Source organism: Rousettus aegyptiacus, unplaced genomic scaffold, assembly GCF_014176215.1.
Source record: "Rousettus aegyptiacus isolate mRouAeg1 unplaced genomic scaffold, mRouAeg1.p scaffold_m13_p_10, whole genome shotgun sequence".
NCBI classification, from domain to species: Eukaryota; Metazoa; Chordata; class Mammalia; order Chiroptera; family Pteropodidae; genus Rousettus; species Rousettus aegyptiacus.
The window spans coordinates 7258923-7285340 of record NW_023416285.1 but is presented as its reverse complement, the minus strand read 5'-3'; the positions used below and the strand labels follow the sequence as shown (position 1 = coordinate 7285340).

Genomic DNA, 26418 nt, shown 5'->3' with positions numbered 1-26418 from the left:
GCTGTAATTGACTAAGGCTTTCGAGGACTTTGGGATGGGTGAACGTATTTCTTACACACAAGGCCTCTGGGTCAGAGATACAGCCTCTTACTAACAGTAAAAAAATAAAATAAAAATAAAAAAGGAAGCCAGATTAGCATTGTATATCAATTCCCTATGCCGCAGCGGCCACAGCATCGTGGGCCAGATGCTACCTCTGCATGCAGAAGACTAGGGTTTCATGGGGTTGCTGGTTCATCTTCACAACCTCCCTTACAGAGAACCTACTAGTTACTCCTGTAATGCAAGCATAGGTCTCGGGGGGGGGGGGGGGGGAGGATGCTTAACTTTACTTCCCTGGGAAGTCTCTAGGGAGAGATGTCTCTAGGTTCACTTTCCTGGGGTCTCCTTATACAGTCTTGGGAAATACTTTCACTCAGAGGCTCTAGACTGTGCAGAAATGTAAGCTATTTGTGGAGAATTGTCTTCCAACATTTTATTCCAAGCACTAACAAAGGAAACATTCTATTACCCTTAACAGAAAAGAAAATCTAAAAAATCAAATAATGCTAAGCATGGCTGATGGAAAGGAATTGCTTATCTATATGATTTTAGAGAAAGACCATGCCAAACAAAACAAAACAAAACAAAACAAAACAAAACAAAACATCTGCACAGAGAGACAGAAGTTGAAATTACTCCGAGGAAGACATATTAAGCAATACATGTTGCTTAGTTATCAGCAACAATGTGAGGAAGCAATATCAATCAATGCCATTTTGGGATTCATATAGAGATTATCTGGCAAATAAGATTTTAAAATGTAAAAAAGGCCGATAAATTTGTCGCACATTGACTAGTTACTCCTGGAAATATGTCCTCAAGTTACAGACGTTAATATCGTTAATTCATTTGTTCTTCATCAAATGTTCACTGAGCACCCCGCCCCCTTACTAGGTGCCATGCGAGACGATGTCACTCTGCTCCCACGGAGCACTCATCTTGGGGTGGCAGACTGACAGGACTAGTAGCCAAATAAATAAAAGATACTATGAGTTATATACTACGAATAAAAGAAATAAAAGAATAATGGACATATCCAAACTGAGGTGGTTAGGGAAGACCTCTTTAGGGAGGTAACATTTAATTCAATGTTTTCAAAACAGCAGCCGGTCTTTTAAAACCTAATTCAGACGTCTCATGCCTCCTAAGAAACCCTTCAATTGCTCCCCATTTCACTGGCAAACACTCGGAGACCCTATGATGGCCCACAGGACCCTTTACGACCCGGTGCCCAGACGGCTCCCTAACCTTTCTTATCACTCTTGACTACACCATTTATCTCCTAATTACGAAGACTACTTATTGATTTATTGTCTCTCTCTTTGCCATAAGTTCCACTAGACAATGATCTTCGTTTATTTTATTTTGTATCTCAAATGTCTCTAGGACCACTCCTGGCCTCTAATAAAAGTTCACTAAATTTTTGTTCAATGAATATAAACTTACATTATTTCATTAATATTTAAATATAACAAGAATATAAACCAAACAGTCATTACATATAATGATATATTAACATTTAAGTACAACACAGAAAAATACCACAGAATAAGAAACACAAAACCAAAACCAGGTTCAGATTTATTTAGCGCGACAGGTTCGCCTGCCTGCTCATGAGTTCGCTCCGGTCCGGAACACAGGGGCTAACGCTACCCGCGTTTCTGCTGCGCCATTCGACCCACTTCTTTCCTTTGTTTTTAACTGGGTTAAGACTGAAAATCCTAGTTCACACAAAGCCGTCGTTGTGAATGGTAATAATAGCAGGACGCTCTGCTTAGCAAAAGAAAGTTTTCCTTTATCTTAATCCAAAATGCTGACAAACTTAATGCTTCATAATCATTCTTCAGTGTAAAGGAAGAACCGAGCTGCAGTAATTCCTCTTCTTCAGGCACCAGGTTTAACTCAATTATGAATTCTGGGTTTTAAAGAGCAAATGGATCTTTTACCCAACAGTTTTCTCTTAATGTTTCAAATTTCTCTTCTGGAAAGTAATGGTTAAAAGTTTCAGATAGAGAAGTGAAACACAATAATATCTCTAATTTTCTTTCTTTCAAAATGGCTTCCTTAATAACATTCTCTTCAATATGTTGCAAAAATCTTGAAAACATGTAGTAGCTAGGACGGTTACTTTTAAGCCTCGCTTGCCATAACAATAATGTCTTTTGAAATCCTTGGATATGTTCAAACTATTGGAATATATCGTTTTCCCCCTGTAGCTTTAAACTGAACTCATTAAGAATGCCAAAAATGTCAGTTAAATATGCCAATTTCATTACCGAAATGTCATCTTCAAAAATACTTGCCAAATGAGATTTTTTTTTCAGTGATAAAGATGTGAATCTCATTCCTGAGTTCGTAAACTCTGCTTAGCATTTTCCCTCGAGACAACCAACAAACTTCGGTATGGTACAGAATAGTAAATGGATATAATTATTTCCAATCTCTGAACAAAATGTTTCGAGGAGTTGGCTATCTAGTGAGCCTTCTTTAACAAAATTAACAACTTTCACTGCATTTTTCAATACTTCCATGAGGTTCTGTGGCATTTCTCTGGATGCTAAAGCTTCACAACGTATAAAGCAATGATTCCACACAGCGCCATTATTAGTAACCTCTAGTAATTTTATTGCTCTGCTATGTTTTCGTTATGTTTGCTGTTCTGTCACTCATAATTCCTTTGCAGTTTTTCCAGTTTAATTTATACTGACCAATAATGCACTTTTCTAATTCTATAAAAATATCTAATCCACTTAGGTTTGAGGTTAAACAGCACAAACAACTCTCCATAAAATCGTTTTGCCATGCCTATCTGACAAACTGTAAGTGTCGACAGCTTCCAGTATCAGTGCTTTCATCAAGCTGGACTGCAAAAGCTGTACCTGACTGTCACTGAGGAATAAGCAGTTTCTCAATGTTCTGCAATGGTACAAAAGCAGAGATACTGTGTTATCGCTGGGTATAGTTTTTAATTTATTAGCTGATTTACCATCAAAAACTGTAGGTACCATATCCAAACATGCTGGAAGAATAATTTTTTCAGTAGCTGTGTGAGCCATTTTCTCTTTTGCCACACAGTATGCAACTATGATGATAATAAGGCTGACAGTTGAACTACTAAGAAATGGTGTTGATAACTTTACATCTTTTCTCTTTCTTTGAAAATATTCAAGAGGCTTATCAATAAGTTCGGCATGCTGAGTTTCTAAATGCTTTTTTAATTTTGAAGGTTTTAAGCTTTCATTTGCAATAATATTATTACAAACAACACACTGAGGTCTGTCATTTTCAAAAGGTTTTTCACATTTGATAAAACCACATTTTAAATAATTCTCATTATAGTGTCTTGTACTTACTTTTTTCTTTTTGAAATGAAGTTTCAAATGAAGATGAAGTTTGCAGATTAGAGTTGGCATTTTTCTTGATGTTGTCACTCTTCACACTTCCAGATCCAACAATTGAACTTGAACATGCTTGTGAATATTTCACACCATTATTCCTTTCTTTTAAAAAAAGTATCCATTTTGAAAGTAATTTTGATTAAAATGTTATAATTACACAAACTCATATTTTATAGCCTAGATAATATATTTATAAAAAATGCAGTTTATAACTGAATCTCAGTTTAACATCTCAGACTTCACGTCTAGTTGGAAGTCATGGTAATAAAAAACCAGGCACCAAAAAACCCCAAACAAACAAACAAACAAAAACTAGGCACCGATTATGAAAACCAAATAAGACACCAGTGGGCAGATGACTGAAAAACTTCTTAGCAAATATACATTCTATTCATCACATCCCTCTCATTGCATATCTTTTTACATATAATAACTGACCTTAGTATTTCTTGGAATACGCATAATTCTGGCAAAAGATTTATGCAAAACGCTCTGATTTTATTTTATTTTGCCTTAAAAAATGTTCATCATAACTTACAAAATTGATTTTATGACCCACTAATGGGTCACACAAATAATGTGCGAAACAGTGATACAGAGGCATTTTTCAATGCTATGTTAGTAGCTTGAATATGTCCACTTGACGACCAAAGAAATTAACTTAAACTGTTAGACTATTGGCCAGTACGGGAACTTTTTTTAAGTGGTAGATAGATATCTTAGATTTTCATTTTCATTCTCGATAGTTTTTGATGGGAAGAGTTTTAAGAGTTCCGGTTATGGTCTGACGTAGTGAGGCTCCAACGAGGTTTTCCATGGCTAGGCCAACTATCAGGTTGGTGCTGATGACATATTTTTAGAAATTTCTTCAAATACATCCTTGACCTGGGAATAGGAACAGAGATATGGCATTAAAGCATTACAATACAGAGCAATGCTATTGCCAGTATCGGGGAACTTTACAGTATCCACAGTCATGGGTGCTGGAGCAAAAAGCCTACAGCTCTTCTGATCACTATGTTATGTAGGTTTAGGCCTATTTCTGTATGGCAAACCACCTCAACGCGGATTGGTAAATAGAAAAATGCTGTCAGCAAAACATGGAAGTTGGCATCAGGAGTTACAAACATCCTGATAAAGCTGAACACAGAAAGCCACAGATGAATATAGCTCATTCAGCATATAGTTGTCACTTGGTACCAAAATCCATGGATGCTCAAGTCTCTTACATACATGGCGTGGTGTCTGCATATAACCTACATCTGCATTACAGGCTACAGCAAGGCATGCCTAGACATCACTGCATTCATGTGGACTGACCATAGTGCTTAGCACATGGCATATTCAAGTTTTCCTTTTTTGAACTTTCTGAAATTTTTTCCTTCCTTCCTTCCTTCCTTCCCTCCCTCCCTCCCTCCCTCCCTCCCTCCCTTCCTCCTCCCTCCCTCCCTCTTTCCTTTCACCCTTCACTCTTTCTTTCTTTTTCTTTTAATATTTTCAGTCCCAAGCTGGTTGAATCTGCGAGTGCAAAACACAAGGATCCGGGGGTCGGCAGTCCACCTCCTGCTTGCTCAGTATGGCCACGCCCATCCCGGACCTTCTTACTACACTGCTCTCTCTCATCTCAGTGTGTTCAGCTCTTGTAACACAGCTCTTCCTCACACACCTTCCCATCAAGTCATCACTTTCTCACAGGGAAGAGGGTAAAGTCTTATGTTTACTGTAGTGTTGATTAGAATTCAACATCTTAACAGTGTTAATGCTTTCGTTAGAACTGTTTGCATTAACCATATTTTCTTATTGTCTGTATTCTTGATGCTCTGGCATCTGGGTTCTCAGTAATCAGGGAGAAACTGATCCTTCCAGGGTGGGCTAATTCCTAGAGATCGCAAACAATTCTATTGACAGCAAAGAGCTCAACCCAGGAGAACGAACCAACCATGAGAACTAACCAATCCAGAGCCTATTCTACCCGTACCACCCCCTCGACCAGGCTCTTACACTCCACCACTCTTCCCCAGCCAGGTACCAGGCAACCAGGGACAGCCCCCTGGCCCTGGAGTCCACTGACTTATTCAAAAAGCCAATGCTAAACCCTCTAATCTGCTTCATCCATTCCTTCCCTGGAAAACCACAATATGGGCTTTTTCGCAATTCTCCTTATCCCCTGGCCTCCTGACCAGTCCTGGCGCTTCCCCTGTGCCCCTACTGTGTGGGACTGCATGCTCTACCTCCCGTTTCTAGGGGGTCTGTGAGTATAAAACGTCCTACTTCATGACAGCCATTTGCGTCTGCACGTCTCATACCAGATTAAAATAAATCCCGGGTACGTTTTAAATCATTTTTATTTTTTTATTGCTCTGGCTACAAAGTTTTATAGTTTGGCCCTAATCCTACTTTCCCCATAAGATGTTATTGTTAGTATAAATTTTGCATGCCATGATCTTCTAGGAAGTCCCAGTGTTAAAGTGAAAACATCCTTTTCTTGAGATGGTGAATGGATTGCCTGGTGAATGGATTCCCCCAATTGCCTGAGAGGAGGATTAGAATACCCCAGCTTGGGGAACATACTGAATATTTTTCATTCTAGCTATCACCCATCCTTCATCTATGAGTAAAACAGAGTATAGTATAGTACACAAGCAAGGTATTGGTCTCAGAAACAAGTGACTTTTTGTTGCTGGAGCCTATAGCACTGAAAAAAAGTGCTATGAATTATCTGAATATCATCAATGTTCACCAGTTTGTTGCCACTGTATTTCCCTGGGGGCTTAATCTTTTAATAATAAAGCCAGCTTTGAAAGAGGCATCACAGGGGATGGTGAGCTTGAAACAAGAAAGATGTTGCCAGGAGGCAGAAGGCTGTAAGACTTCACTAATTACATCTACATGGGTTTCACCCTTAACAATAATAAATTTGAAGGGGAGTTAAAATATGCCACGTATAATGCATTTTAAAAAAATTAAGACTATTTTTTAAGAGCAATTTTAGGTTCTCAACAAACTTGAGCAGTAGGTAGAGAAAGTGTGTCTCCCATGTTCTCCCGGCCCTCAGATGTGCAGTCTTCCCTTCCCCATTATCAACATCCTCCACCAGTGCTACGTTTGTTACAACCGAGAAACCTACACTGATACCTTATAATTACCAAAGTCCACAGCTTACATTAGGGTTCACTCTTTGTGTTGACAAATATATGACATGTATCCATCATTATGGCATCATACGGAATATTTTCACTGCCCTAAAAATCCTGCGCTTCACCTCTTCATTCCTTCCACCCTCCCCAATCTCTGATTTTTAAAACTGTCTCCACAATTGTCTTTTCCAGAACGTCATATAGTTGAAATCATAGAGTATTCGCTTCTTTCAGATTGGCTTCTTTCACTTCGTAACATGCATGTAAGTTTCCTTTGTGTCTATTCTTGCATTGCTAGCTTATTTCTTTTTAAGTTCATAATCTGAATATAACACAGTTTACCATTCACTAATGAAAAATATCTTGGTTGCTGATACGTTTTGGTAATTATGAATAAACCGGCTATAGACATGACTGCAGGTTTTTGTACAGACATAAGTTTTCAACTTCTCTGGGTAAACACTAAGGAACTTGGGTGTTGGATTATATGTACAGTGGATTTTTAAAGAGGATCCCAGCAAAAACTGTCTGTTTGTTGCCAGAGCTTTTTCTCCAATAGTGCCAACTTTTGTTATGGTAACTCATTCATAATGACAGACTTCAAATAACGCCAAAGGGCCTGCTCTTGGCTCACATGAGTCCTGATGGCCTAGCCTGCTACTGAGTTACCCTGGTAGTTTCTCTGATATAAACTGTCAATAAAACAACCAAGTCAGAACTGAGGAGGGTACGGACCTGAAGGTATAGGCAGGGGTAAATAAAGGTGGTTAGTAAGATGAATCACACGATTTAGTAGAATTTAGTGAAAAATGGTGATGTGGATAAGTTTCAAGAGAGGACACTCATATCTGGTCAGTTTAGTGCAAACAACTGTTAAATCTCCCCAGATATCTTGTAGATATTTACTGTACATGGCTAAAGAAAAGTGGTGCTAAATAAAACATGTTCTGAAGTCTTTTGTTCGCCCTCTCTTTTCTTTACTATCTGTCTGAAAGGTGCCTTAATGGGAGATCATAGGAGTTTTGGAAGAGAGGTTCAACCTGAGGTTTTTGGTCCAACCATATGTTTTGGAACTTTGATTTAAAGAGATATTTTCAATTAGAACTCAACATAAATCAGAGCATATATATATTATAACATGACAGAAGAAGCTATGTACTAGTTACCTAGGAAAGCATACTGTGAAGTTATTTCAAGGTTGTAAGTCTGCAGGATTGTCTCACATGCTTAATCCAATAATCATTATCATTAATGATGCCTGATAGGTGGTCTTTAATTACTTGCAACTTATTTTTACCTCTTAGACATACCTCCACAGTGCTATGAGTACTAGCTTCTAAAAATACAGCTCTGATCAGTTTCCTACTTCGAAAACCTCTAATGGCTCTGAGCTAGTGTAAGCTCCTCGGGATAACATCCTTTAAATCTAACCCATTCTATCCTCCTAGATTTTTCTTTCCTCACATATCTCCACTCGAGTCTACATTTTAAGCTCCAAGACTATGGAAGTTCTTGAAACACCTCGTGCACTTTCATACTTCTTTGGTTCTGAAGCAGTATTCCCTTTGCCTTGAATACTCTTCTTGCCTATGCAAGTCATCCAAAATCCTGTTCATTCTTTAGGAGTTAGCTCCAATGCTAGAGCATCACTCCATTCAAATAAAATTTAAGTATTTACAATGTGTCAGTACACTGGGGGTACAAAGCAAGAAAATGAACAGTGATTTATATAACGGAATGCCTGTTCATCTGCTGCGGTGAATGAACTAGAGTTACGTAACACTGGCAAATCTTAAAAAGCAGTAGGTAAAAGAAAGCTACAAAAGGACATATACATTACTGACTGTTAAAATTATGCAAAACAGCACTATATGTATGAAATTAAAAATTTAAACACAATAGTGCTTGGAAGAATGGTTACCTTCCAAAAGGGAATAGAATGGGACTGGGTGGAGCAGACAAAGGATTTCAATTACTTAGAGATGATAATTTATTCCTCCAGTTGTGTAGTGAATAAATCTGTAGGAGTTTTATTTCTACTTTTGTCTGCCTAAAACAGTCTATTTTTTTTTTAAAGGACGTATAAGGCTTGATTTCTTCCTTGAAAGCACTGCAAATCGGTCTCATAACTAACAATTTGATATGACCTTGGACCTCATGCACGCCCCTTTGTTTCCCATATCGTCGTTCTGCACAAGTTAATCTGTACACAAGGCGTTAAGGGTGGGAATTTGCAGGTGTAAGTTTTAGGCAGATGAGAATGGAACCCTCTTCCCAGGAGACTTCTGACTCTTCTCTCCGGTCCTCACGGGGGTCAAATACTGCCTTTTAAGAACTTCGGCCTAACCCTTCCAGCCGATCCTAGACTATCTCCTTTCAGATCCGGATCTTCGCCCGGTAGACCTCGATTCGTGATATGAGCAAAACCAGAATGTGTCGCCCCCTATAACGAACGACTCCGGTCCGCCGCCATCAGCGGTCGCCTTCCTTCTCACCTGCTGCCCAGCGCCGCGAACCGCGCGTCTCGCCCGAGGGGCGGTGATCCTGCTCCGCCCCCACGCCCTGCGCGCGGCCACTTCCGGCCTGGCCTCCGCACCCTCGGACGCCCCACCTGCAGCGGGAGGCGGGCGGCTCGGCTCTCTGCGCAAGCGCGCGGCCGGGGCCCGTCGCGCTCTCCCGCCCTCCCGACGCTCTCGCGGCAGCCCGGAGGTGTTTCCTACTCTCGCGCGAGTTCTTTGAACGCTGCGGCGGTGCCCACGCCGTGCGCGCTCCGCCGCCACCTGCGGCCAGTGCGGAAGCTCGGGCTTCCGGGCTGCGGCTGCCTCGCACGCTGCCGCCGAGCGTGGACCGGCCTCGTCCCGGCCGGGTCCTGGCACCCAGGGGACGGAGGAGGGGCCGCTGCCAAGCGAGGAGGCCTTTCGCCTGGCGCAGCAGCCGCTCAGAGGAGGTGAAGCTCGTGGGGCGCTGAGCCGCACCTCCTGTTGGTGAGCGCGCCGGATCCGCGGCCGCTGCCCCCGCTGGCCCTCGCCCTCCCGGCGCCGCTGTACAGCTGTGAGCGCGCTCCGAAGAAACTTGACACCTTTCCCAGAGAATTAAAGAGAATTTAGAATTTTAATCTCATTTCACCTTGTTTCCTTAGAGAACCGTATTGTATTAAGTAGTCCTCGTAGTCTTGTGTCTCTTTCGCAGTGCACTGATTTTGAACAGACATCTGCATTTCATTAAGTAGGTTTAAAGTATATATTAAATATGTATATTTATATTTCTGTCCTGTAATGAACGACACATTTCTTATTAACAAAATAAGTCAATGTAAGTAGATGAGCTTTGTTACAAGCGAACTTTTTGAACGTTGATTATAGTTATTGCCTTTTATCAGAATTTTGTTTGAGAAATAAAAAAAAAGATACGAGTTTTCATTTCAACTCAGATTTTACAGGACTTTGTCACTATTTTCTTACCTCAAGCTATTTTTTGTTTTTAACTTAAGGGATTACACAAAGATTTTTGAAAAACATTTTGCTTCTCCCATTGGATTTTTAAAACATTTTTTGATTAGTAAATAATTATTTTACATGGCTTAGTCAAACTATATAAATTTGACTGAGCTACATGAAACTACATAACAAGAACTGCATACAAACCAGTGGCTACGAAGGGTCGGGTCAGAGTTTTGGCTCTAGCGCACCCGTCTGTGATGCTATCGGGTCAGGCTTAAATATCGTCTAAGGCAGCTGTCCCCAACCTTTTTGGTGCCAGGGACTGGTGCCCCTATGAGAATCTAATGCCTGATGATCTGTGCTGGAGCTGAGGTGGTGATGCCAGCTCTGGGGAGTAGCTTCAAATAACAAGCTTGGCTCGCTTGCTGGCCACTCACATCCTGCTGTGCGGCCTGGTTCCTGCCAGGCCACAGACTGGTACCGGTCCACAGCCTGGTCTAAGATGCTCAGCTCATATGGACCTTATAAAGTGGAATCAGGCTTATCAGCTCCTGCAGATGTGGTCTTGGACAGTCCAGTTATAGCCTGAGGGCATTCTCATTATGTGCAAGTTGACATTACTGTCATGGCTCTCATGGAATCCATTTTCTAAGGCCCAAGAAGTCTTCACTTCTTTATGCTCTATGCAATAATGCAAAAAGTATAAAGGACAAGGAGTGCAGAGCTCCCACGGCCTGTCTGCGTGTGCCACTCTCAGCACATCAGTGTGTTCACCAACCTGGAAGCTTCTTGAACCTACCTGGTGGTTTTAGGATATTTTTTTTAATGGGATTTCATTGAGCAGGCAGAATTGATTAAATTACTGGCTAAAGCCTCCTCATAGGAAACTGCCATCCTGAATTTTGTGTTATCCATTACCTTAAAGTTTATTATAAGGCAACCTAGATGTATTCCCCAAATATGTACTGCATCTTTCCTTTGTGGATGAGAAAAATGGATTCTATAGAAAGTAACCTCACAGGGTGATCTGATCATAAATTCCTAACGTAGCAGGTCAGGGCGGCTGGTCACACCCAGGCTTGTAACTCCTCAAACAAGCCCTGTCCGTTTCTGCGCATCTAAGTCAACACTTGAAATGCCTCTTTCAGACCCCTCCTAATAGTTACCACCGTTTCAGAGAGAGCACATAACCTTAACTACCCCGCACCACTCCCTACCTTGCTTTCTCCCACCTTCACGTAATAGTCTCTGCAACCTCTCTTTAATTTCAAATGCCTAAAGTAAACTGCAAAACTGTTATTCTCAGGAGCATTCGAGATCTTGCTCCCCAGCATATGTCATCAGTTTGGGCTCAAACTCTTTTAGACTAATTGAGGGGGTCACTTTGTAAATGATTAAATGTCTAACTGCTATGCTGTATATCTGAAACTAATATAAAATAATATTGAATAAAAAAAGATACTTTAAAAAATTCTCTACAGGTTTGGACATTTCTTATGTTGACAGCTTAACATAAATGGAGTTATATTGCGTGTAAACTTTTGTAACTAATTTTTTTTCCATTTCATACTTTCTAAGAATAATTCATTTTTATGCATGTAGCTACAGTTTGTTCCTTTTCACAACCATATAGTAGTTTGTTTTAGAAATACAGCACACTTGAATTATCCATTATATTGTTTACTATTATGGACTAAACTGTTATCAGTGTTCACAAACGTGCAGAAATTTCCGTGGCTAATATGCTTAGAGGTGGCATTGTGGACTGAATTGTTTCTCCCCAAAATTCATATGTCGAAGCCATAATTTCCAGTACCTCAGAATGTGACATCTGGAGATAGAACTTTTAAAGCGGTAATAAGTTAAAACGAGGCCTTTGGGGCTGTGGGGAGAGCTAATGCAATCCTGGTGTTCTTATAAGAAGAGACGAGGACATGCAGAGAGACACTGGACATGCACATTTGGAGAGGAAAAGCCATGTGAGGACACTGCAGGAGGACGTCTACAAACCAAGGCGAGGAGCCTTGGAAGGAACCCAGCCTGCCAACACCCTGATCTTAACAACTCAATCTGTGGTGTTTTTGTTACAGCCACTCTAGCAAACTGTTACAGTTAACCTGGCTAGATGGTAGGATTTGAACCTGTTCTGCTTAATTAGTAATGCTGATGTTTTTCCTAAAGTTGGTTGGACCAATTTACAATCCTATATCAATAAAATGCCTGTTAATATCTTTGTCCACTTTTCTGTCGTGCTATTTGTTTCTTTCTTACTGATGAAGAGGATGTAAATGAGAGCAAGATTTATACTTTCATGGCTTGTCCTCTTTTATATCTTATTTTAAAAAATCCTTCCCAATTTTCCAGAGTAAAGAATGTTAATTCTCTCATATTTTGTTCTGAATATTTTACTTTAATTACTTAACAAAACGCTCATGATCTTGAACCTGTTAGATGTGGGAGTAGAACTGACTAAGCGTATTTAAGCAAAGGGAATGATTTTTGCCCCAAAGATTATAACAAAATTTTAGTTTCAAGACAATACAAATCAAACTAATGAGCCTTTTAAAAAGCCATTTCTAATCTGGGACCAGGGCTTTTGGGGTATCTTGGATGGGGCTTTAAATGAAAAAGATGGGCTGTGGATTGAAAATTGTTGAATCTAATTAGGTGTATTTTTATAGGTTTCAGCGGTTTATTTTCTTAATAGATACAGATTACATCGCTTATTAGATAATTGGGCTTCAGTGACTACTTTTTGTCTTTGTTTTCTTAAAATTTCGTACTTAGCTCAGAATTCTATTCCTTCAGCAAGGACTAGTGATATATCAGGTAATGTACATTAAGTTAATAGATTTGAAAGTCATTTTTTTTTTACTATTATGAAAATTTTGAAAGTAAAAAATAGTAAAATGAACAGCCCAACACTTATTAATATTTAGCTACTTGCGTTTGTCTTCTACTCTCCGCTCCCTGCCACTTTATGCACCCCAACCCCATTCTCAGCCAGAGTCATTGTTGGTCATAACATTTCAACTAATATAGTGTTTGGATTTTTCTAATTTTCTCAAAACGATTCACACTAGTTTCTTTGAATTAGCATCTAAACTATATAGGTCTACACATTGCATTTGATTGATATTTCTTATGTCTTTTAATATGTAAAAAGCCATCCTTCCTTTTTTCCTGACACTTGTAAATATGGGGTCATTTGTGTAGCTGAATTTTCCATATTCCGAGTTTGCTGATTTCATCCTATCCTATCATTCAACCTATTCTATCGTATATTTCTTATAAACTGATAGTTAAATGTAGATGACAGACTAAAGTTCGACCCTTTTTTCGGGGAGGGAAATGAAAATAGTTATGTGTGGTTTACAAACATTCCATTGCATTCATATCAGGAGGTGAAAGGCTTCGATAATATTTTTAAATAGTGTCATATATGAATAAAGGATTATATAGCAATAATATAATATGATTCCCATAAGCTCTATTCCTCTGTAGTCTTATCACCTCTAACCTCCCTGTTTTTACAGATGGGGAAACTAAGGCCCATAGATGTAAATATTTGCCAAAGGCTAAATAGCTAATTTAATAGAAGTAGGGCTCTTTTTCACCTTTGACGCCTTTTAAATTTTTGCCTCAGTTGTGTGTGCCTTTATCTGAAGGTATTTGTGCATCAGGAAAAAAAGTCAGAATTGGCCAGGATGGCATTTCTGCCTGTCCAACTAGAGTTGTTGTGACCGTGAAGGTAAGACATCGTGCATGGTAAACTGTCAGCTCCCTTGGGTGGTTCTGTGTTTCCACTGCCAATGTGATAGCTAAGAATTGAGTTTGAAAGTAATAAAGAGGAACCTTAGGTACGACCTGAGCCTGAAGCTTGGTAAATTCCGGATGGGAAGAATGCACGAAAATTTTTACAGGCTACGATAGTAGTTGGTACTTTAGTCCTCAATGATTTTTGCTTGTGGTATTTGCGCACCTCATTTATTTTTGTACTGGCATGTTTTGTTACCGATTTTAGTTCCTACTTATACATATTAACTAAATATTAATTTGAAGAAAATGAATTATGTAACAAAATATAGGAAGTGAAACCAGAGGGAAGTCACATTCCTCTACAGCTTACATAACTGTACAGATGCTGTGAAATCAGTGATGCAAAAAAAAAAAATCCACAAGCCTGATTACGCTTCACTGAAATATCTTGAGTTGTTTCATCTGTGCGATGTATAAAAGTAGTCCGCAGCGGCAGGCTCGCTGCTTTTTTTCAGTGACTCCCATCGGACTTTGCAAGACAACGATTGTTGGTATGTGACAAATTAATTTATCGTTAAAAGCCTTTACCTTGATTGTTTAATAACACAATAGAAATGAATTAGCTGACAGGAAGAGAGGAATGTTTTATGACAAAAGTTTCATGAAACTGTACTTTGTAAGAAAACATTATACAATTTTGCTAATATTTAAGTGTGACATGGAGAAATAATCCCAAATAAACACAATACAAATGAAAACTGGAGAATATTTAATATGGTTAGTGTGCTGTCTATTCATAAGTTCATTCCAGTCTGGAATACACCAGGGCAATTCTGACACATCTGGTACACTAGTAACCTTATTTTTTATTTTTTCATTTTTTAATTAGACTGTTAAAAGTACTAATAAGTAGTAGCATGTTGATTCTGCTTTGCAGTGGGCAGTCTTATTTCATTTAGAGGAATGAAACAGTTAATGTCTTATAATCATTAGGATTTATGAAAAGTAAGCTGTACTATTTCATATTCTTTACCTATCAAATATAACTCAATTTTTAATTCAGAGTTTTGGAAAGCAAATGAATTATCCATATATTTTTCTTGAATGTCTCAAACATTTTTCTTGAATGTATCAAATGTTTTTCTGGGATGTAATAGTTAAAAATTTGAGACAAGCCAGAAACAGTAAAAAAAAAAAAAAAAAAAAACTAAAACTAAATACATGAAACATGTTTTCAGAGACACTGGACATCAGGCAATGAAGAACCTGAAATTAAGAATGTGAATTCTGAGCAAGAGGAAGCAAATAAGGTGAGTCCTTTGATTGCTCTAACTTAAGTGCCTTGAGAGAGTTTCTAGGCCATAGCACAGGTAGGGGGAACACAGGGAGAATTTGGTGGGATCCCCAATTTGATGAGACCCACAAGAGTAGTGAAACCAAGATGGCTAGAGTTTGCAGCAAGAGTACTAGAGAGGGGAGAATTCACAGAAAGAGAACTCCAGAAATCTGAAAGACTCTTTCCTTGAGTTTTCTGGTGAGTACTGATCACTGCATGCAGGTGAGGAAATTACCAGAGGCCAAAGAAAGGACAACCTAAAAGTATTGGAGGTAATAGAGTCCAACTCAGAGGGGGGCTGGGAATAATGACTATTCCCACAAGACAGACTGGAAAAACATCATTCATAGAGCATTAAGCAGAGTACATACAAGGGTCTTGCCTCAGTCGTGGGGACTAGCTCTAGGCTCAACACTGTTCTGTCTTGTATTTAAAGCAAGACCTGAAAGCATCAAATTATTTTTAAGTAACTGTCCCAGAACAAAGATTTACGGGAATATAAAAATATCCAGTACTGAAAAGGGTAAAATTCTCAATGTCTGGCATTTGATCCAACAATAGGAAACTAGGACCCATAATGAAGAGACAAATAAGTGAAGCTATAGGATATGCAGATATTATAACTTTCGTGTGTTCAAAAGCTAAGAGATGTGGAAGGTTCAAAAGCTAAGAGATGTGGAAGGTTCAAAAGCTAAGAGATGTGGAAGGTTCAAAAGCTAAGAGATGTGGAAGGTTCAAAAGCTAAGAGATGTGGAAGATAGACACCAAACTCTGAAGATGAAAACTATAATGCGTGAAATTAAAATAGGGTGGGGTTAATGGCAGATTTAACACCGTGGAAGGAGAGATTCATGAGTTTGAAGACCTATCAATAGAAACTAACCAAAATCAAGCACAGGAGAAAAAGACCGGCAGTGAGCTGTGCATAACTGTAAGCAATCTAATATGCCGTAGTAGGAGAGACTAAGGTGTGGGGGAAGAAATTTGAAGAAATAATTAAAAAGTTAAAATTTGATGGAAACCATAAACCCACAGATCTGAGATCAATGAACCCCAAGCACAAGAAGCATGAAAAAAACCTATACCAAGGCACACCATACTCAGACTGCTTAGTAACAATGATAAAGTTAAAAATCTTAAATGAGACCATTGATTCCAAGTAAGTTGGAATCCATGTTGCGATGATGAGAATGGCATTGTTCCTTTTAGAAAACTATTCAATTGAGAATTCAGGAGACAAACATTTAGTATTCTGGAGAGAACTCTGTCAATCTAAAATTTTAGTCTCAGAGAAAATATCTTTCAAAAACAGACAAAATACTTTTTCAGGCAAAAGGTAAAATCACTCATCATCAGCAGATCTGTAATACAAAAAATGTTAGAGCAAGTCAAATCTTTCAGAAATACACTAGAGGCCAAAAAGCTTGTGGTCTGCAACCTGTTATTTTACTGCCTGCAGTGTAAGTGGTTTTTATATTTTTTTTGGAAGGTTTTAATAAAAATAGACCAAAAATGTCTCCAGACATTGTCGAATGCTTCTTGAGGGGCAAAACTGCCTCCAGTTGAGAACCACTGACTCTATAACCCAGTTAAAATGCAGAGGTTGTTGGGAGAAAAAAAAGCAAGACCCAATTATATGCTGCTTGTAAAACACAAATAGGTTAAAAATAAAAGGATGGACAAAGATATAATGGTAATACCAATCAAAGCTAAAATGTCGTTAGACAAGGTAGGTTTCAGAACAAAAGATATCGCCAGGAATAAAGAATATGAAATTGTATAATCACTTTGGAAAGTACTTCGGCAGTTTCTAGTACAGTTAAACATTCATATATCATATGATCTAGACATTCTCATATTTACACGAGAGAAAAAAAATTGTCCGTACAAAGACTTACACAAAAGTTCACAGTAGCTCTATTATTTTGTAGTAACCAAAATTAGAAATAACCAAAGTGTTCATCAACAAGTCAATAGATAAACTTCTATACAATAGAACACGTGCAATGAAATACAACTCAACAATAAAAAGAAATGAACTATTAATACATACTATGACAAGTACGAATTTCAAAAATAATTGTGCTGTGTGAAAAAAGCCAGACAAAGGTATAGTCTATGTGATTCCATTTTTATAAAATCCTAGAAAGTGCAAACTAATTTATAGAGATGAAAGATCAGTACTTGCTTGGGTAGAGAGGCAGGGGTGGGCCAGAGGAGAGCAGGAGGGAGGGGTTCCCGAGGGCACAGTGAGACGTGATGGTGGAGAGATTCATTATCTTGACTCAGGTGATAGTTTCTTGTGTTTATGCCCCCACCAGACACCAAATTATACATCCAAATATGTGTAGTTCATTATATGTCAGTTATACTTCCACAAAGCTTTTACAAAAGTTTGCGTCAGAGCAGTGAGATGTAACAGTACCTTTAATTTTATTTCTTTCAAAATGTCTTAATGTTCCCTTCTATACATTGTGACAGTTTGGGGAGAATGCAATAGATAGGGTGGTGACTGCCTTTTGGAACCCTTGGATATGTCTAGATGTTGAAATAAATCCCCGCAGTCGTAGCCGGTACATCAAGAATGCTGAAAATATCAGTTAAATATGTGATGTTATTAGTTAGATATTGTCTTTGGAAACATTTACCAAATAATAATTGCTTCTCAAGTAAAAAAAAAAAACAGTTGACTAAGTAGTGCTGAATATTTAGTAAAAATAACTTTCACTGTGGTTTTTTGATACCTCAGTGCAATCAGTAGAATGTCTTTGAATAACAGACTTTTGTTATAGTGAATGTTCATTGCTAACTATTGAAGCCATGTATTGGGTGCATGGCAGTGTTCATTATATTCTTGTCTCTATCCTTGTGTTTGAAATTTTCCATCATAAAACATTTCAAGAATTTTACATTGCCCAGCAATATATCATCTACTATACATATATCTGCATGACATATCCTCTACTAACCAATTTTATTACATATATATATATATATATGTGTATATATTCAACAGACCAAAAGTGTGATGCAGCTTGTTCTCATCAAACTGGGATTTGAAATCTCTACACACTTATGATAAGTATTGCTGATTCTAAACGTTCTGCAGTAGTGAAAAAAAAAAAAACTGAGTTACTGTGCTGTCACTCTGCACAGTGTCTGATTAATTAGCTGAGATTTAAATTTATACAAACTGTGTCTAAACATGCTGGAAGTAAATATGTGTCATTTTCTGTTTCACGATATGCTTTAATACAGATTGCAAGGTTTCATCACCAACAATGGTAGAATGACTAAGAAATTGGGCTGGGAACGTGAATGTTTTTTCTCCCCTTTCTCAATAAGTTCAGCATGTTGTTTCCAAGTAGCTTTTGAATTTTAAAGATTTTAAGCTCTTAAGAATACCAGTGACAATTTGATAAACCTACACATTAAATGATCTTCATTATAATCTTTTGTGCTTTTTCCTTTTTAGAACATGCCTTGAATGAAGTCAAAATCTGATGTTTTTCTTTTTTAAAAAAAAACGTTTTTCTCCATATTGTCACTATTTTACATACCAGATCCAGTGTTTTCACTTCATCCTTTATTCTTTTTATTTTTTAAAAAATATATGATTTAAGCATAATTTGTATTAGTTTGATTAAAATATAACAAGTTTGAAATTCAAAAGTATCACACCAGATGTTTTCTGGAAAAGTACTGAACATTTGTAACTGAAAATCTTGATACTTTCTGTCAGCAGATAAAATTCTTTCACACATTAAGTCACAACTAATTGAATTACATTAACCAAATATTTAATTGTATAATTAGTTGCTTTTCCATTAAGATGATAGTTAAATTGACCATCTTATATCAGGAAATCAAATGAGACGACAGCAATTAAAATATCCCAGTCAATTCATGTTTTATTTATCACATTCTCTCTATTGACAGTGACCACAGTTGATCATAGTATTTATTAGTGGCAATAGACACAATTCTTGCTCAGACTTTGAATAAGTTGCTCTGGCAGTTTCTACTAAAAAGATTTTCAGGTTTCCATCCACAATTAGCTTGTGACCTGTTTTTTATAAAAGCACTATACTGTGCCATTTGATGTGTGTTTACAGGCAATATGAGACTTTGCTTAGTCTCATTTGACTATAATGATGAGCTTTTCCAGATTTACATGTTAAATAGGAATGTTCTGCTACTTAATATGTAATTCATAAAGACATGATATGTTTAGTATCCGTTAAAACTTCCATTTTAAGCAATATTGAATGCCTATAAAATATGCCAAGGGTTAACTAGAAACTTTTAACACACTTTCTCATAGATTGCTACAAAGGTTAAAGAGCTTGCTGTGATCATGTGATTGTTTAGGGAAAGAGCCAAAGAATAGAACCTAAGTACTGTAACTTGTATTTAAGTGTCTTTGCACTATACCATGATTCAAATCATTAAGAGTAGGATGAGATTTTCATTTGAGGTTAATATTTGCAATTTGTAGTAGTACCGATATCATTTATAATGTTCACGTTAAACTAGACGATATCGACAATCTAATCCTTTCTTTTAAAATGAAGCTTATTTAATACCAATGAACTGAAAACAGCACCAATGTTTAAAACCCTGATCTAGTTAGCAATTGGATGGATTTTCTCCATTAATACCACATTCCCTAATCCTAACAGGCTGAGTTTCATCAAACAAGAGCAACAACAACAAATCTATCATATATTTAAAAATCTGAAAAGTCAAATCAACTTACAAGATTTGCATTACATGAGCAAGACAACTAAATGGGTATTTTTTTTTTCTTTAAATGAATGTGTCAATAGGAACTCGAGCCCATCCGTCTGCATTTGGCCACAAAGAAAGTGAATCAATTTCCTCTTGCTTCAGCCCAAGGGCGTGGCATTCTGTCTCGAACAGTTCGCTTGTGACCCAGATTTTTTTGGAGGGCTCCTTTGGAGAACGTGAGTGCATGTAGACCATAGTCCTGAGAGGCCTAGCAACAGCTAACTAAATCCGTCTCAGCTGAGAGCCCATGGTTTTTGTGTTTTTCTTTAAATGTCCAGATTTCTGTGTAGTTTTGGACCAAGGGCCAGGTAGTCTCATGCTGAGTTTGTGTTCCTTTCCTCAGAAAAACTTTAACTCTGTTCAAATGGCATAACATTTTATTTTTTATTACATGCTTAAAAACATCTATTGAGGCCCTAGTGTACACAAAGCCCCAAGCTAGACAATGGAGCCAGTGAGGGAAGTGAGAAGAGGAGACAAATAATCTTAGTGTGTATACCTCGAGCATTCCCTGTGGGCACTCTGGGATGCAGACAATTTAAGATACATTTGGCACCTTGTAGGGCGGCGCCATAGAAGTTCTACCAAATTCCTTGCGGTAACGTATGCAAGACAGATCATCCTGAGGAAAAAAGGGATGATCTGGACCAACACTGAAACCACTGTTAGGGCGAAGTGGGGCTGCTGAGTAGGATGATGCGGCTGTAGCTCAGGTGTGCTGCGGCTCAGACCCCTGAGAAAGGCCTACTGCGCAGGGAGCTGGAGGGCTCGAAGCGAACGCAGTCGAAAGCGACTTCACTAAACACGGGCTGAAGCAACTCTCTCTGGGACCCCTTTAAGAGCACGTCGCAAAAAAGAAAGCCATTCATTGCTACCTTTGCACCTAAGCTCACGATGACAACCTGAGAATACAGGGCCCATAGGAAGAAGGTGGCTCACTCGCCACCTGGAGTCGCAGCATACTATAATGAATTTGTTACGGAGCAGGTGGGCAGCATTTCTGGGGACTCAGAAGTGCTTCATAGTAACGGCAGGGAGTTTTTGCTGAAGCCGTAGATTCTGCACTGTCTGGTGGGCAATGAGTCATTATGGCTTGCAGATTGATACTGCGACCTCATTTGTATCTGTGGTCTGTTGAGGCCTGGAGAAATATGGATTATGTAAGATGAACCAAGTAGTGTCCCTACTTATAAAAAGGGCCCACTTTAGTGGGGAAAAAAGATGTTCATATCGATGAAAATAAAATGCAATGCATTCACTATTTTAAGTTGAGCTACTACACTAGGTGCCTCATTGACACATATGAGTGTTTGGGTCTCATTCTGTAGAAATCAGGGTGCCATTGACTAAAAAGTTAATGTTTCTAACCAAAGGAGACTCATTAATCAGATCTCTGTTTTAGAAATTTCTGACAGCTTGGAAGAGGATTGAATGAGAAGTTAAAATCAGAGAGAAATGCAGTTCGAGCAGAAGGTAAGTAGGGTCTCAACTGGGTGCATATCAGTATGAACATTGAGGAGGGGATGGAGTGGAGATATTTAAGAGGACTATGTATCTCATTAAATATTGACGTGTTGGAAAGTGAAAGCTTTTAAAATAACTCCAAAATCTCTAGAGGCAGTATCGTGTGCATTAAAAGACAGGTTCAGAAGCTAGCCTGCCTAGATTTGAATCTTGGCTCTGCTATTAATGCGATAGCCTTGGTCAGATTACATATCTTCTCCATGTTAGGTTTTATCACCTGTGAAATAGGCGTGATAATAGTACCTACGCTCCATACAGTCATTCTGTAAAGAGATATAATCTAATACCAATAAGTCCTCAGACTAGCGCCTTTGTATCGAGCGTGTTTGCTGTCATTATTCTAGACAGGATACCTAGATGGACAGTGATAAAAATCAGTGAGGTGAGAATATAGAAACCTTGGCGAACTCAGGGCAGAGCTCACGTTTAGACATACTGAATCTGGAGTTTCTGATGCACAGTGGTCCACAGTGCTGCATAACTACTAAGCAGCAGAGGGAAGATTTGAGCTCAGGTCTGTTCATCCCTTAAGTCTCTACAATTTCTATAGTAATCTATCTTCCAAATTTAGCTATATTGCACTTAGTGTATCATGCCATCGTGTTTTGTAAATGACACGATGGGTTCCATGAATTTTACAACCAACTTACCACGTTTGAGAAACACTTTTAATTATGGGTGCATGGTAATTTGCAATACAGATGAATAGTATTTCGCACACTTTAGTTATGTAAGAATCACATATAGAGTCTGAGACCTTGTCCCAAAGACACTGAATCAAATTTTCAACGATGAGTCTCATAAGTCAAATCTTTAAAAGGCTCTGATGTGATTTCAATCAGGCTCCCTGAGGACCATATTTTGGGGTGCACTGTAAGGGAGGGGGCTAGTTCAGGTCTCTGGTTGATACCCTACAGTTTATGGCCTCTTTACCATTTCAGATCGTCATTAATTGAACAGAGAGCAAGCGCTTCCCTAAGGACCTTGAGGCAGTGTGCATTCTGCCTCCTGTTCTTCTCAGTATTGTTTCCCACTCTGTAGCCCTCCTCACTGATGACGCTCCCAGCGAGGCTACCCGAGAGGACTCCTGTCAATAGAAAGTGCGATAGCTGTACAGAGGGACAGAGCGTTCCAGCACAGTGGAAATGAGAAAGATCTGGCTTCGAGTCCCACTTGTGCCTCCTGGATTCCCTCATCTGTGAAACTGGGCAGACAGAACCTCCTTCACGCTGTGAGATGATGTGGCATGCGGCCAGTCTTTCCATTTCAGTGACTGATGGCTATCATCAATGCATGTTTCACCCTTACGTTTGGAGAGGAAGATCACAGAAGTATTGCACTGTGTGAAAAGGAGGTATATCATGTCTCAGGAATGTTCGGTTAGAGACTGGCAAGATTAAACACGTGTAACTCTGTAATTCTTCATGAATAATAACGTTCTTTATATTTCGGCCCATCCTAACGCTGACTCAAATTGAACATTTACATTCGGTAAATATTTCAGAACCATCTCTTATTCATTGCTCCCTCTTCAGACCAGATCAGTGTGACTTACTATTTCATTTTTGGGGCCTAGAATGCCACCTCATGAAAGAACCTGAGGTACTTTGACCCAGCTAAGCCACTCCAGAATTCTCGATTCTCAGAAACTGTGAAACAACACATCTTTCAAGATATATATGTAATTTGTAATGCAGCAATACCATGAGAAAAAGAAGAAGAAAAAAAAACTCTCTCTTTTTGTTTCAACTAGTGTCATTTTGTGTTTTCTGTCACTTAACAGTCAAATGTAACTTTGAGACCTTTCCTTCTCCAGTTACCATAGAATTAATCTAAAGAAATAGCTTTCAAGGAGCTATGTCTAGGGTCCCAGACACTCAGACCTGGAGGAGCATCTTGCCCAATGTCCTCATTTTATGGGTAAAAGTGAGAGCTGATATTTAGTGTTTCCTTTGCCGGGCTTTCTACTAAATTCCATACAACATGCAATTCTCAGGACATCCTGTGAGATAGAGTCACTATCGCATTTTATAGAGGAGCAAACCGCGTTCACACTCCAACGACTTTGCTTTACTGTTTCTGCTGCTACCGAATATTTTTCAGACAGTTTAATTACAAGCGTATGTCAATGTTTTATTACAATCTTGCATGTAAGGGAAAAGATCTGTAGTAGTTTGAATAATCACCTTGGTAGAGACATTTTAAGAAAAGTGAGTGAAACTGATCACAGTTCAACTAGTTGCACAAAGAAATTAATGGTTGGTTAAAGTCAACTACCTCTTGATGGACTTATCTGGGTGGTTGGTGACTGATTTTCCTTAACAAGTAAGCTCTTGTCTGGGAGAGTCTCTTTTACATGTGTTGTAGATTAATTAATATGTATTAATTATTTATCATCCCTTATCATTCTCAAAGGCATCCCAGACCTCATTTGTGCAGACTTGGAATGAAGTCCCAAATGTCCAAGGTCCCATGGGTAGGTAGTGGCAGAGGTAGTATTAGAACTCAGGTCAATATTACACAACCCGACTGTCCCTCTCCTTCACCCGCCACCCCCCTAAGCACCCCACCCCCACCCGCCAAAGCTATTAGTCAGGTAATGGGAATCAGAGATGTGTATGACACTCTTGTTTTTTTCTGCCTACATTGCCCTCAACATTTTAAAAGTTTCTGAGAGTTACCTTACAGACCTGGGGATATTTTTTGTACTGTGTTTTGGAATTATGAGGTTTTTAGTTTAATGTTAGGAATAGGGAGGAAGAAAACAAAACCGATACTTCCCCGAATACTTTTTCCCTTTCCGAAGGCAGGAATTAAGCAATCGCCGGCCGGATTTCATCATTACAATGACTATAAGCCGACCATTTACAGGAAGTTTATCACTCGTTACTGTTCCAACTTGTGATACTTTCCCTGATACATGGTATAAACAGCTGAATCAAGTTGTCCATGAGACTAGCCACCTTTCCCTCAGGCTATTTTCACTGACACTGCTCTATCTTGTTCCATGCGAGCCAGCCCATAATAGAGCCTTTGATTGGAAGTCAAGGAGCTGGTATTGACTTGGCAGTATTTATTAAGAACAGCATAAATGGCATGCAGGTATGTTTAGGAAGTGAAAGGCTCTTATCTCTCTGGAATTTTTGCAAAGAAACATTATGGATCACTTAATACCTTATATCTCCACCTTTATGTGGAAGCAAGATAATGGTCTTAGCATCATCTAAACTGCTTCTCTTCAAAAGGTAATCTGGAACGGGATTACTCTATGTTTGGGTATTTATGTAGTTTGTGGTGTTGTCCACATTCTTCTCAGTCACCTTTGGCTACAGTTTAGAAGTTAATGGCACATAGTACGTATTTAGTTTGTTGATATAAACTAATAACATACAATTGTCTTTCAATATAAGGGTAAGCACATGTTCCAGACTGAGAAAGACATAGATTTTTATTTCGCTAATTTTCTGCTAAGTAGCTCTAGACCTTGGACAAATCAATAACTGACTAAACATCCTTTTCCTTCTCTGTCACGTGGGGAAACGGAACCTTCCACATAGTTGGGAATAATTCATGTAAAGCGTTTATAGCGCCTGGTGCATAGTAAGACATTAATACATTATAATTACTGGTTTCTTCTGTCTACTTCCGCCTGCGTCTTTTTTCCTTTTCTTTATTCCTCCCCCCACTCTGCTTTTCCTCATCTTTTTATTTGTCCTATCTGTCCCTTTTCTTTTATTCCTCTTCTTCATCTCAGCTCTTCTTCTATGCCTTTGTTTATTTCTCAGCAGTTCTTTTTTTCATAGTCGAGGCATCAGTGAGTCACATCTAGGGGTGAGAGCTTCACGCCTTGAAAAAAGGGCGCGATGAGTAGCACCTGTATTCCGATCCGGTGCCCTATCCTTCCAGCCGAGAATGGGAAGCACATGCTCCAAAAATGCAAACTTGAAGTTCTGGGAAGGGGCATTGACTGACACTCCCTGCGATCGCAAAGGGCCGCTCGACAGGAAAACGCCCAATGTGGTAGATTCCGCCCACCCCTCACCCTCCAACTTTCTAGTAACTATGTGTGCTCTTAAAAGAGCGGGCGGCAACCTTGGCTGGTGAGGGAGGCCTAGCCATGGGTGAAGAGGGACCCATGAGTGTCATGTAGGAAGGGCTTGTGGTCTCAGGCATAGAACACAGCTAGAACTCACTTCGGTGACTTCCTAGTGACAAGGTGAGAAAGTCCCATGTCAGAAGACGGGACCTTGTGGCAGGAGATGAAGGCGAAGGTCTCCACACACAAGTACAGGAAGCATCCTAAGGTCCTCTTTATATGTCCGTGAGGTAGCATGGGCCTCCAAAGACTGGGTATAGCTCTGGCATTACAGATCGAATGGTCGTTAATGTTATCTAAACTGAAATCTTAAACACAAACAAACAAAACACGAACCCCAAATCCTACAAATTTTGGGGAAAATTTTTGTTAAAAATTTGAGAAAAAAGTAGCTTCTCCCCTCGCCCCAGTCCCACCACGAAAGACAGCCATGGTCGACGTTTTGATATATTTCCTTTTAGCTCCTTTTAAACGTACTTACAAAATTTAGTCGTCATCAAATTGTTTTAATATATTTATTTCTGTATTTCTGACATTAAAAGTAAAATATGCTCATTTAAAACACTGGAAAGAATAGGAAGAATCACTCAGAGGAGACATTAAGATTTCGCATCATTCATTTCCAGCCCTTTTTATGTGTTTTCATGAGTTTGGCGTGGTTTATTCTGTATGTACAATTTTCACCCTGCTCTCTTCAGTTAACATTCTGCCGTACAGATTTCTCCAATGTCATTCAAAACAGCGTACCCACCTTCAGAGACCTTCAGGTCCTGTGGAGTAGGTGAATGTGAACAAAATGGTAGTGTGGACAGAAGCCAGAGGCAAAGCAGACACACAGCACAGGAAAGGATAAAATTTTCGGGTAAACATAAAATGGTTCTACTTGCAATTAGCA

General features: G+C 38.9%; 2 long non-coding RNA genes across 5 annotated transcripts; one reads left to right on the top strand and one right to left on the bottom strand.

The window, feature by feature from the left end:
• Nucleotides 1–1537: 1537 nt before the first annotated feature.
• On the bottom strand, nucleotides 1538–9567 carry LOC107507355. Of its 4 annotated transcripts, none has more exons than XR_001596151.2 (3): nucleotides 9073–9567; nucleotides 3396–4325; nucleotides 1538–2958 (listed from the first exon to the last, which is right to left on the bottom strand). It is a non-coding gene; the product is annotated as an uncharacterized LOC107507355 (long non-coding RNA). The 4 variants fall into 4 exon arrangements; XR_004953041.1 differs by having other exon boundaries at nucleotides 1538–2023; XR_004953040.1 differs by having other exon boundaries at nucleotides 1538–3542; nucleotides 3879–4325; nucleotides 9073–9560.
• A 4633-nt stretch (nucleotides 9568–14200) lies between these two features.
• On the top strand, nucleotides 14201–23745 carry LOC107507350. The gene is made up of 4 exons (XR_001596145.2): nucleotides 14201–14327; nucleotides 15015–15086; nucleotides 21306–21376; nucleotides 22369–23745. It is a non-coding gene; the product is annotated as an uncharacterized LOC107507350 (long non-coding RNA).
• Nucleotides 23746–26418: the final 2673 nt, after the last annotated feature.